Source organism: Chamaea fasciata, unplaced genomic scaffold (genome assembly GCF_029207755.1).
Source record: "Chamaea fasciata isolate MVZ Bird 193981 ecotype frontalis unplaced genomic scaffold, bChaFas1.0.hap1 SCAF_1, whole genome shotgun sequence".
Classification (NCBI taxonomy): Eukaryota; Metazoa; Chordata; class Aves; order Passeriformes; family Sylviidae; genus Chamaea; species Chamaea fasciata.
This window is the reverse complement of record NW_027094086.1, coordinates 117240002-117253032: the sequence shown is the minus strand read 5'-3', so window position 1 is coordinate 117253032 and position 13031 is coordinate 117240002. Positions and strand designations below refer to the sequence as shown.

The 13031-nt window shown below is 37.5% G+C and overlaps 1 protein-coding gene across 2 annotated transcripts in view; it reads right to left on the bottom strand.

The window, feature by feature from the left end:
• The window catches only part of TBC1D5 (TBC1 domain family member 5), a 316356-nt gene that overhangs the window by 272404 nt on the left and 30921 nt on the right, over positions 1-13031 (bottom strand). The gene's annotated exons all lie outside the window — the stretch shown is intronic.

Here is a 13031-nt window from a genome sequence, read left to right as displayed (position 1 = left end):
GGCTGCTTGGCCTTATACTAAATAACAGGGAATGCCTTATTGGTGATGGGAAGGTTGGGAGCAGCCCTGGTTTCACTGACACGACCAGACGTCAGGAATCTCTGACCCAAGAGACCAGGGTAAAGGAATGTTGGAAGGAAGGCTTTCCATTGGTCAAGGAGGATTGGGTTAGAGAACAACTAGGGATATCTGACATCCACAAGTCCAGTGGTCCTGATGGGATTCATCCAGGAGTGCTGAGAGAGCCAGAGAACACCACAGCTAGGCTGCTCACAGTCATCTCTGAAAGGTCATGACCATCAGGAGAGGTGCCTGAGGGCTGAAAGAAAGCAAATACCACCCTGATTTTCAAAAAGGGCAAGAAGGAGGCCCCTGGGAACTACTGGCTAGTGAGCCTCACCTCAATCCCTGGGAAAGTGATGGAGCACCTCATTCTGGAGGCCATCTCATCCACATGGATGACAAGAAGCTGATCAGGAGTAGTCAAGATGTTTTCACTGAAGGCAAATCATGCTTAACCAACCTGACAGCCTTCTACAATAAAACAACTACCTGGGTGGATGAGGAGAGCAGTGGGTATTGTCTACCTCGACTTCAGCAAGGCTTTTGACACTGTCTCTCACAATATCCTCCTAGGCAAACCCAGGAATGATGAGTGGACAGTGGGGTGGATTGAGAATTGGCTGAACCAGAGGCTCATATTCAGTGGCACAGAGCTCAGTTGGAGGCCTGTCACTAATGGTGTTCCCCAAGGTTCAATACTGGGCCCAGTATAGTTTAACTTGCTCATCAGTGACTAGGACGAAGGGGCAGATACATCCCCAGCAAAATCATTGATGACACAAAGATGGGAGAAGTAGCCAATACCCCAGAGGACTGTGCAGCCCTTCAGAAGACTTCAGCTGGCTGGAGACATGGAAAGAGTACAACTTTCTAAAACTCACGAAAAGCAAATGTAGGTTCCTGCACCTGGGGAAGAATAACCCCAAGCAACAGCACAGGCTGTGGGCCAACCAGGCAGAAAGCAGCTCTGCAGAGGAGGACCTGGGGGTCCTGGTGGACTGCAAGCTGTCCACAAGTCAGCAGTTTACCCAAGAAGGACAAGGGAATAGTGATGTGCATTAGAAAAAGAACTACCAGCAGTGCAAGGGAGGTGACACGTGGAGGGCTGTGTCCAGTTCTGAGCTCCTCTCAGTAAAAAAAAAAGACATGGACCTCCTGGGGTGGATCCAGCAGAAGGTGGCAAAGATGACTAAGGGACTGGAGCATTTCTCTAATAAGGAAAGGATGAAAGAGTTGTGCCAGTTCAGCCTCAAGAAGAGAGGACTGAGAGCAGACCTTATTAATATACGTAAGTATCTGAAGAGAGGGTGTCAAGAGGATGGAGACAGGCTCTGCTCAGTGGTGCTAAGCAATAAGACAAGAGGCAACAGGCAGAAACTGATGCCCAGGAAGTTCCATTTAAACACCAGGAAGAACTTTACTGTGCAAGTGACCAGGCATTGAAACACAGAGGTTGTGCAGTCTCCCTCACTGGAGATACTCAAGAACCATCTGGACACAATCCTGTGCCATGTGATGAATAGGATGACTCTGCTTGAGCAGGGATATTGGACCAGATGACCCACTGTGGTCCTTTCCAGCCTGGCTCATTCTGCAATTTCAGTAAAGAAAGTTTATTATTAGGTAGTAGAAGCAGGCCTCGTTCATATTGTCCACATATTAGGGGATATTCAGCCCATCCATGAAGTAAGACAGCCATAAGCATATACCAAAACCAGCATATGCTATGATCTTTTCTGCATTCTGCACAAACAAGCATCATGCAAACCACTTCATTTTGCCACTTCACACAACAAATAAAAGGCACAGTAATTTTGCAGTGAAGAATCACTCTCCATGTAAAGAAATGCCCAGACACAGGGAGCAATGTACTCTCATAATCAGCATAACAAAGGCAGCATGAGAGAAAACAACTCAACTTCTAATCACGTTTTAGCTAACAGGTTGGTAGACACAACCATATGGAACAAGTAACGCCTCTTATCTGAATGAATGGAATGCACTTCAGCTGTGTGTTTGCTATTCTTAAATTAAGATTATGGGTGCACTATCTACTTGAGAACAATGCAAGAAAACTAGAACACTGCAACTTCCAAAGCCCAAATACATTCAAACGCAAGGTCTGTAACATGCTTTAATTGTCCAGTTCTAAAAACTTCCCAAAGAAAAAAAGATAAATCATTAAAATTCAGTTGTAGTTCTAACAACAATATATTTTAAAAATGTAACTGAAGGCAAAAGACTGAAAAAGACTGAATATCAGAAAATTAAACCTTGCATCACAGGGTTTATGACAATTCCACTACACATCCCCTTCCTCCTCCAGTCTTCCTTCAATGTATTTAATCATCTGCTAGCAGAAATTTTTGTGGAATTTGCTGTCAAAAAGAAATAGTGAGGATGATCATGTTTTCACAGAAGCAATGTTAATAATGCATGAGGAAATGCAAAATATTTAGTTGCAATTTTCTCAGCTATTTAGCAAAATATTCACTAATCTTTTGCTTCATATAAAGTATTTGGGTAAAAAATAAATCTCTACCCCAAATCCTTTCTACCTAATCAGATAAATTCCTAATATGAATTAAACAAGTAATTATTCTTTTAACTTACTCCATATATTCTCTCTTTCTCCCTTTTGAAAAGGTACTATTTTTTCTAACTTTTACCAATCAAATCTCTGAGTGGAACACTCCCTAGGGTAACACTCCCTACGACTCCCATCACATTTGCAGGACCTGGTCTTCCTTGTGCAGTTTAACCTTGCCAGTATCTATTAAAGGAGCAACATGTAATGGATCAAGCAATCCAGAGGTTTTTTGAAGTGAGTGGACCACAAGTTCATGACACAAATTATTAAGGAGCTGTTGAGGGGAAGACTTTTTGTGGGATCCCATACTTACACACAAGGAATTAGAGATCAGATATCAAAGCTGGAGAAAACCTTAGCTGCAATTATGAGATGGTGGAATTCTGCAACCTAAAAGGAGGTAAAAGAAAAAAGTGGGATCATAAGCCCAGACTTCAGTAGAGGAGACTGACCTGTTCAGGGATCTGCTTGAAAGAATCACATGGCAGATGGTTATAGGGAAGGGTCCAGGAAAACTTAATTGTCAGGGATGTCCTCCTTCAACCTTAAGAGCAGTGTGTGCCGAACACCATGAAAATGAGCAAATGTGGTAGAAGACCTAAATGGCTGAACAAGCAGCAGCTGGCAGAACTCAAACACAAAAACAAAGCATACATGAGATGGAAGCAGGGACACACAAACTGGGCTGAAGTAATACATGAAGGGGCCTAGAGATCACAGCAGGGTTCCAAGGACCACAGCAAATCAAATGCCACCATTGTATTCTTCTCTTGAAGAATAGCACAAAGGAGGATCCACGGAATTACAAGCTGGTCAGTCTCACATCAATCAGCAAAAAGAATTACACCATGTGCCACACTACAGGCTGAGGGCCAAGTATCTGCAGAACTTTGCAGAAAAGAACCCAAGCGTTCTAGTGGACACCATGCTGAACATGAGCCAACAATGAGTACTCACAGCAAAAGAGGCCAAGATCATTAGGAAGCGTTTTACTAGAGAGTGAAGGGAGATGATTCTTCCTCTTTCGACAGCAGTGGTGATATCCTTCTGGGGTACTCAATACAGTTTTGGGCTCCCCAATATAAGATAGACATGGACTTATTGCAGTGTACCCAGCAGAGGATCTGAAAGGGTGTGAAGCACATGAAATATGAGCAGATTTTGAGAGAGCTGGGACTGTTCAGCCCATAGAAGAGAATGCTCAGGGGCTTTTATCTATTTCTAAACATTTCTGATGGGAAGGAATGCAGAAAATTGAGCCTAATTAATTTAAGTGGCAACCAGTCAACAGACAAAAGTTAATGGATACAAATACAAGGAAACTAATTGAAAAATATTAAGAACTTCTTTTACTTATAGGATAATCAAAGACTGGAACAGCTTGTCCAGAACAGTTGTGAAGCCTCCATGTTTGCAGATATTCAAAACTCAACCAGACAATCTCCTTAAGAACCTGCTCTAGCTGACCCTGTACTGAGATGAGATATTGCACTAGATGATCTCTAACAGAGTCTTCTGACCTTAAATATTATGTGAATCTGTAATTTGATTTATGGGAAAGCAAAAATGGTTTTGCTCAAATTATTTGTATACAACACTAGTGTTAAATATTACATACACATTTTCAAATATTGTCATGCACATTATTTTTCTGTTGTTTTTAAAGGCCCTGAAAGCATCCTGTGAACAAAACACTGTAATTGATAGCCTGATCTTAATGAAATAATTGCATAAAAATATTTGACATCAGAACATATATATTCACACACATTGACACATATCTTGAATCTAATCAGAGCGTGAGTTTTGAATATAGAGGGTTTGCACATTCATTCATGTTTGTACCAGAACAGCCAAAGAACTAGAAAGAAATCTTTTTGTAGGGAAAAATTTAGGTAAATATTGAAAAACAAAGACTTACAAGATAGAAGAACTAATAGAGGTGTATATGAGAAAAACTGCAAGATAAAATTTGAATTCCTGTACACTGGATGTCAACTAAGCCTTATAAATTATGCATACATTTTTACCTTAAGACAACTTTGGAACACTGAAGAAACAATGCATCACATTACTTAAAAAAAGCCCCATCATATTGAGCCAAACAACTAATTTTTTTCCAACAATACAGACTTTTTTTTCTGCATTAATTTTTCTCATGTCTAAGAGTTTTTAAAACAATGACGTACTTTCTGATGAAGATCAACAACAGTAGAAATGAGTAAATTAGAGTTAAAAGTAGCCAAATACATTGTAACTTGAACTGCTGCTGTTGTAAAATACAGAGAGAAACTTGAGAGACAGTAAGCGATTAATACCAGTGCATTTCATGAATCTGGCAGCAGTATTTTCTCACCATTCCTAAACACTAGGTCTGAGTATTGCTTTGTGACTGCCTCCTACCATCTACAACTGTCTTTTATTCACTCCTTCCCTGAACTAGCACTAATGCAGTAAGATCAAAAAATTAATAAATATTAAAACTAACATAGCAAAAGAATGCCTGGCTGCACAAGCAGCAGACTGCATAAAAGTGGTGAAAACACATGGCCAGGGAGAGGGGCTTAGAGAGACTACCTTCTTCAGTACCTGAAGTTGTTCTCCCAAAGAGTCATCATTATTCTGCTTCACTTTAGATTGCAGAGTAGTATTCATTCAAACAATAACTAACTTAGCAGTCCCAGAACAAAGGTAGCTGAAAAAGTACTTAATATTGATCTAGAAAGGATAAAATGCTGATAATATCCATATCATTTGCATTTTCAGCAAATGCAAAATTTAGTCACTCAGTAGTACCCGGAGTATTTTTTTTAATTCACCTGCCTACATAAACTGAAGTTGCCAAAGGAATTTTAATATTGCAAACTGAAAACAAGGTGCACAATCTCTCCTAAAAGATAGATGTGCAAAGAACCAAGAACCTCTGGCTTTCTTTAAGATTTGAATGTTTCCCAGGAAAAAAAACCCAAAAAACCAAAAACAAAAAACAAACCCAAAAAAAACCACAAAACAAAAACCAAAAACAAACAAACAAAAAAACAAAAACAAAAAACCCCAAGAAAACCACTAGTCTTTTACATTTTAAAAAATTAGTCTTTCTAAAAGGTTTTCCATAATTTCCATTAGCAACAGCTGTGAAAGCTGAGTCACATTTCCTCAAAAATTGCAAACTTACACTTTATTGGTTTGCATTTAGCTATTTAGCAATATTGCCTTCCTGAGGTCAGCTTAATCCCATAATTAACAGTTTTATATCATTAATAGCCCTTTCTTCTCATTTACAGCATTTTGCCACACAATCTTTTCATACAGTTGTTTCACAGAGGAAAATATCTACCTTTTTGCTTCTGAATTTTTCTGTGCTCTGCTCTGTCCCAAGCCACCACCAACACATTCACCTTGATTGTCTCAAGTTAAATGACTGTAATGAACTCAGTTCAAGATCAGGATTTTGTCCATAAGGACCACTGGTCAGACTGAGCTTTCCTTTGAAAAATAAATCTAATTTACCCTTTTTCTACAGTGCTGACATATATACCTTAAAGCACGACAACCAGAACAGTCCTATGGTCAAGATTATCCAGTAATTTTTAAAAAATCACCACTTTAAATTTACAGAAACAAGTCAAAAAAGAAAAGGGAAAAGATCTTTCAAAAATAGTTGTAGCATGTAAAAGAAATTAGCATGAATGACTGTAGGGAAAATATCAGCAATAGACTTTGAAGAAATCTGGCTTGGGTCACTGAAAAGAAAACAGAGGCAGATGCTAGGCTGCCTAGCCCAGGTCACTGCAGGGAGAACAACAGCTGGTTATTTGAGTCTTGCCCAGGACTCAGAGTTGGTGCTTGATTCTGCTGTGCAATTATTGAACACCTCCTTGATGATTTTAATATAGGAGAAAAACTGGAAACAAGACGGATTTGGTTTTTTTGAGTGGAGCTATGACAAATCGAACCATTTATTTAGTAACAATACTTCTGTGTACATCCAACAAAAGAGTTCAAATGTGGACTGGCTACACAGATCTTCCTCTAAGTAAGAGTTTTTGAAGTGCTCTACCAAGCTATCAATATTTTAACAGCTCTCTTAAAAGCTGTTTCATAATATTGCAGATAGTTTCAAGACCATCTATATTCACTCCATATTAACTGTAGTGTATTTTAAGACATTTTATTTTCACATTCAAATAGGGGTCAGAAGAAAGGAGTGTCCTCTGATCACTGTATCCACAATCACTTTTAGCTGACAGTTAAAAAATTCCATTTTATAACACACCAAGTAATGTTCAATTCAACTTAGGGAAGTTGCTCATCCACCCAAGGCTTTTATTAAAACCTCTACCATTGTAATTTCTGGATTATGTTACAGAAAACTGAACTCACATTACAGATACTGGTAAGCAAAAGAGAATTTTTAAAGAGAATTTTTCCATGATTGCCCAGCTCCCCATTTCATGACTCATGCATTCCTTCCAATCATATTATTCATCACTCCTTTTCATGAAGGAAAGAAATTATAAATGATTACCATCTTGATTTGTCTGAGCACAGAAAAAAATATCTTTAGAATCAATGGACAACTCTACTCAATAGATCAGCTAGTTATTCAAAATATGTTTCACTAAAAATGCAGAACATGCCTTCAGATGTGCCTGTAGTTTTACTAATTGTTCTAAGAATGCATAGCATGCACATGCATATAATAAAGGCTCTCTCTAAGAAAGAGTCTTAAGGATAGCACTTTTTTTAGGTGATTAAAGAGAAACAAAAGATTTAATTTTTTTGAGGTTGTGGCCAAAATAAACTTCTTAATTTCAAGTTATTCACTGCCAGGTAGTACAGGTATTTATTAAGAACAAGGAGGCACAGCAAGGCAAACAAAACTCTTCAGAAATTGTGAAAGAAAATGTTAAGAAAATTATCTTTTGAACCAACTAAAAAAAGATATCTTAGATACACCAGGGCAGGGAGTTCCCTAGCAGAGAAACAAAAACAAACTGCATAGAAAATGAACTGTATAGAAACAGAAAAAAGTAAAAGTTTAAATCATATGAATTTCATGCTGAAGCTTACTACACAAAAGTTAAGTTTTGTAGTACTAATTTAAAACCTTTTGCATGAAATGTTGGAATTGAGATATATATGTTTAAATGGGACTGTCACAGATGCCTTGGATCTTTTAAAAATTCTGGTCAACTGAAATATGGCACTAACTACATCCATGCCCTGACACAGAAAATCATGAGAATCAATATAAACAACAATAAAGAAAGAGAGAATGATAAAGCTCTTCGCACTTAATATTTTTGCTGGTTTTGTAACTACTGTAAGGGATGCTTTTAATGTTTGCTTATCCTCACAACAGAGTAAGGAATGTTAAATCCAGCTATAACCATATGTCAAATGCAAGTGCCTGGGATAAAGAAATAGCCTAAAATTAATGTTTACTAAATATAATGCTGTAGAGAATATATTCATCATCTTCAGTGCTACTATCAGCTTGTTATAAGTTACACTTGAATGTTTACAAGATCAGAATTTCAGCTGAAAAACCTGTTCCAGTAAAGTCACTACACTAGGCATAGCCTTCTCCACTGAACGTTTGCTCTTCACTGTCTGGCTAGAGGCTCTTCCTGGTTTCTTTCATCTTAATGCATATGGTAAGACATTATACCTACACATGGCAGGACAAGGTACATTGGTGGTATTCTACAAGTGTGCTAACTTCATGCAAATAAGGAGAAGTTACGCTAGAAAAACCAATTTTTAGCTTCTCTCAGCACTGGATACAGAATGAACAAGACTAAGATATTCTGACTATCACCACACTGCTAATAAGTTGCATCCAAGGTAGATGTCTCTTTTCAATACAGGCAAACTTGCAAAGTGCTCCTTATCTAGGCATCACCAAATTCATTAAAACATATTTCAATAAGAAACAGAATCAGCAAAAACATTTGGGATTCGAGGCTGATAAACTCAACAAGCTATGTTTTTAAAGTTGCTAGTCATTTTTTAGGTGCTACCCATTCCACACAGTTAACATAAATCAAAAAAAAACCCCCACTAAATATTTCTTGAAGTTTATATAACATTCACTACCATTACTGGAATATAACTAGTAACTGTAGTTCTCATGAGGATTTATTTCACTGCCTCCAAAATAGGAGGCATTTACTTTCCAGGAAATACATCACAATACAGGGACAGTTTACGTCAGGTGACTTTATCCTATAGAAGAAGTGAGAATGGGAGATATTGTAAAACCAAAAAATATTAGATTGCAGTTTACACTACGAACATCTGAGAAGCCATGTTTTGCATAAAAATACAAAACAATGATAACAGTGCAAACAGAACAATTCACAATTTACAATGTGAATGTTTAATCATGCAGACATACCTTTTAAAGTTCTTTCAGATAAAAAGGTACCATCTTTCATACAGTGAAAAGTATGTAAATAAATGCATAAATATTGTTGTAAGTAGGTAGGTATTTTGGTAATATAATAGAATGATTCAACTCTGTCATTGCTTTCAGATGTCCAACACAAAAGACTCTGTGCCCTTAATAACCCACTGTTGTTACCAAAATTAAGTCTGGAAATTCCTACCATCATAGCATTGCTTACTAGGGTTATACCATTTCTTTGAAATTCACATCGTCCTATAGCTGCAGACTCCCTATGGGATCCTTAGTTCAAGTCAGGAACAACTGCTTATTCCTTTTGGACCATGCTGTAGAGTGCAATCACGGACCAGGCCTGGTAACATCTTGCTGGTTGTATCTATTCCCTCTTGTAGACATTCTCTTTCTAGGCAGTCCTGCAAAGATTTTTTTCTGTGTAACATACAGAATTTCTATTGGCTTGTGGTTTTTTGTTTTGTTAGGTTTTTTTAGCCAGGGTCTTACCAAGATCCATCTTTCACGTGAACTTATATTTTAAATAATGTCTGCAACATATCTTTCTAAAATATCAGACTTTAATCAATGACAGCTCTGACCAATTCTACATCTCTCAACACAGACTTCCAAAATGCCTTGCAAAGCAGCTACCCTATAAAATGGAACAGAACTTGCATATTCATTTTACAAAGTCAATGCATGTATTTGGTCACAAATACTGGATTATTTTTCTAGTATTTCCTTCTTTTTAAACTTGTAAAGTTTGATTTGAGAGAGTGCTGATCCCTATTCTGTGAAGCAAGCTAGCATCATCAGGATGACAAAATCAAGTCTTATTGTGGCAAGAAGAAACATCATTTAGTGTCAACAACACACTGCTATTGATTTGAACTCCTCCTTGCCTCACGGGTGAAATAACAAGCTCCTACACACAGACTTGCTAAGCATACCAATAGAGGAAAGAGGCAAGAAAAATACTAAAAATGGCTGTATTAAAGATACAACAGGAAATATGTGAGTCATGAGATGCAAATTCTTTTATCTGTATGAAACAAATTGAAGAAGAGCTTAATATGGCTTCTGCAATTTCTATGGAGTTAGATTAGAACAGAAATATACCTACCAATAATATACCAGATTTAGGCTTCCCAACCAGTATCTCCTAACCGTTCAACACTCTCTGTGAAACAAGTCAGCTTCATGTTCATTATCTAATATTTACTAATAATTTTTATAAAATGTCGCCTTATTTTGGCATCCTGGTTCATTTCAGCAGAAATTATCCTTTAACAATACTGGTAGGATCTCATTAAAGCAGAGCTAAGAAACTGTCAACACAGCCAGGTTGACTCTTTTCCTATCTCCGAACAGACTAATTTGGGGGGGGAAAAAAAAGTATCTTTCTTTTAAAAAATACAAAAAAGAATAAACCCATAGTCATGCAACATCGATATAAATACCACTTTGCACGGTGCCCTGGTTTTGGTTGCAATAGAGTTAATTTTCTTCCTCAGTAGCCGTAAAGAGCTGTGTTTTGGATTTAGGATGAGAATAACATTGGTAACACACTGATGTTTTCGTTGTTGTCAAGCAGTGCTTAGTCTATGTCAAAGGACTTTACAGTGTCCCATGCTCTGCCAGTGTGGAGGTGCACAAGAAGCTGAGAGGCAGCACGGTCAGAACAGCTGATCCAAGCTGGCCAAAGGGATACTCCATACCACAGAACATCATGCCCAGAATATAAACTGGGGGGAGTTGACCAGAAGGGGCCAATCACTGCTTTAGGACAGACACAAGATGGGGGTCAGTCAGCAGGTGATGAGCAATTTTATTTTTTTAATTGTTTTTCTTGGGTTTTATTCCTCCCCTCTTTTCTCATTACTATTATTATTATATTTTACTTAATTTCAACTTTTATTTCAAAATCTCATGGGTTTTATCTTTTTCCAATTCTATTCCTCATCCCTTTATGGCAGAGAGGAGAATGAATGAGGGGCTACAAAGTACTTGGTTACCAGCTGGGTAAAATCAGAACACACATCAATAGTTCCTTTTCTAGAACTTAAAGCTATGTATTTAAGCAAATTTGCAAACTAAAAAATGTAGCGAGATGAAATACTACTTGTGTTGTCTAACTGCACCCAAAATTTAAGCTAATTTCAAACACTTTTGTAGCATCAATTTAGCATGCTAGAATTCCATAGCCTATCTCTTAAAATATGAACAAAATAATATACAAGGCATTAAAAATTACTTCAAGATAACTTTCTTGTTAAAAATACTGAAGTATAGGGAACAAAGCTATTTCCATACCACATCCAGAAAATGGATGAGGTGTGAAAGAAATCTCTTGTTTAATGTGACCTTTGGCTGTACTTTCACTTGTCATCATTATGAAGTAGCTACTCTCAGTGCCAACACATAAGCTGCGTTATATTATCCCATAACAGTAGTAGCACGTCTTTCATGGAGTGTTTCATACTTCAAGAAACTGGTGGCAGAATGCACTGACAGCACTTACCTTTGTTGCTGCTTATAATAGGTCTTATTCAACAATAAGACCTCATTTACAAAAGGAAATAAGTGTGTACTAAATTTCAGAGAGCATATCGCATAAACTAGGATGTGTTGAGGAACTCCCTTGGAGTTCTCAGCTTCAGTGAAAACATTCAAATAAGGAGAAATGTAAATTTCAGATTGGAACTCTGCCCCAAATAATAATATTCAGAGCTTTGTTACTGTGCACAGACCAAAAATACTGCATCATTAAGATCCGCAACATACTTGACTTTTCTTAACACATGTAATTAAGAAAATATTTCTGGAAAGCAAATGAATTTGAAATTCAAGTAAGATTAATAGAACAAATACGGCAAATTTACGCTTTATACAATGGTAGCAAGCTGCAGAATAAAAATCAGTAGCTATCATTATCTAAAGCTGTTCATCTAACACCATAGAGAGAAAAACTATTGATACATACTGTACACACATTTTTAACCATGTATATAAATCAAAGGAAACAGCTTCCTTTAAGGCAAGCATATGAAGATACTAAAGCAAGATACAAATTAAATATTCATACATTCAATATTTCAAAATAAGGAATTTGGATATACACATGCATAATTTAAGTTCTATAGTGAAACCTGTCTACAGAGGCCATTTCTACTGTATTTCAACAGCACTGAAACTTGAAATGTACAATGCAGCCTTTCCATGCTGTGTTAAAACTTTAAAGTATATAGTAATTCATTTCAAGCACTAAACATAGAATAAAGGCCACATTATGCACATGGCACTTCTCCAGAGGAACTGCTGCTTTGCCCTATTCATTACAGCTCTGAAACAGGGCTGCCAGTCCTGCAAGGTGGTTTCAGACTGCCTGAGGTAGTCGCTGGGAACTGAGGCCAAACAACTTCAGGAGGCCACAGTAAGGTGGCTCACAGGCCCTGAAGAGCCAGCCCATCAGTGAGAATTGACTCCAATTCTGTTGAACTGGTGCTCATACCTAAAGCCTGAAATTGGCCCCTTACACTGCCCTTATACATTCAGTCAAGCCTCTATGGAGTAAGGATGGTATTTCAGACCTTTTTGATTGGCAGAGGAAAGGAACACAAAACCAGGTTTCACATTATGTTGTGCACTAGAAATGATTCTTTGTGATCACAGCACCTGAAAGTAGTTTCTGTACAATAACACAGACATGTTAAATTTGAAGAGCTTATAAATTCCTATGCATGCAAAAAACACTAGGAGAAAAAACCCCTTACTATCCACCTTCCTTCCCTCAACATATATATCCTTCTGCATGTGTCCAAAGATACCACCATTCCTCCCCATGTACTTAAAACCTTGCCACTGAAAAAGAACTCTCCATATTACTAATGTGAATAACTTACTTTATTAGAAGTTAAATGTATTGGTTCAAACATCAAAAGCCTCATTTTAAAAATACCCATTTTACTGGGA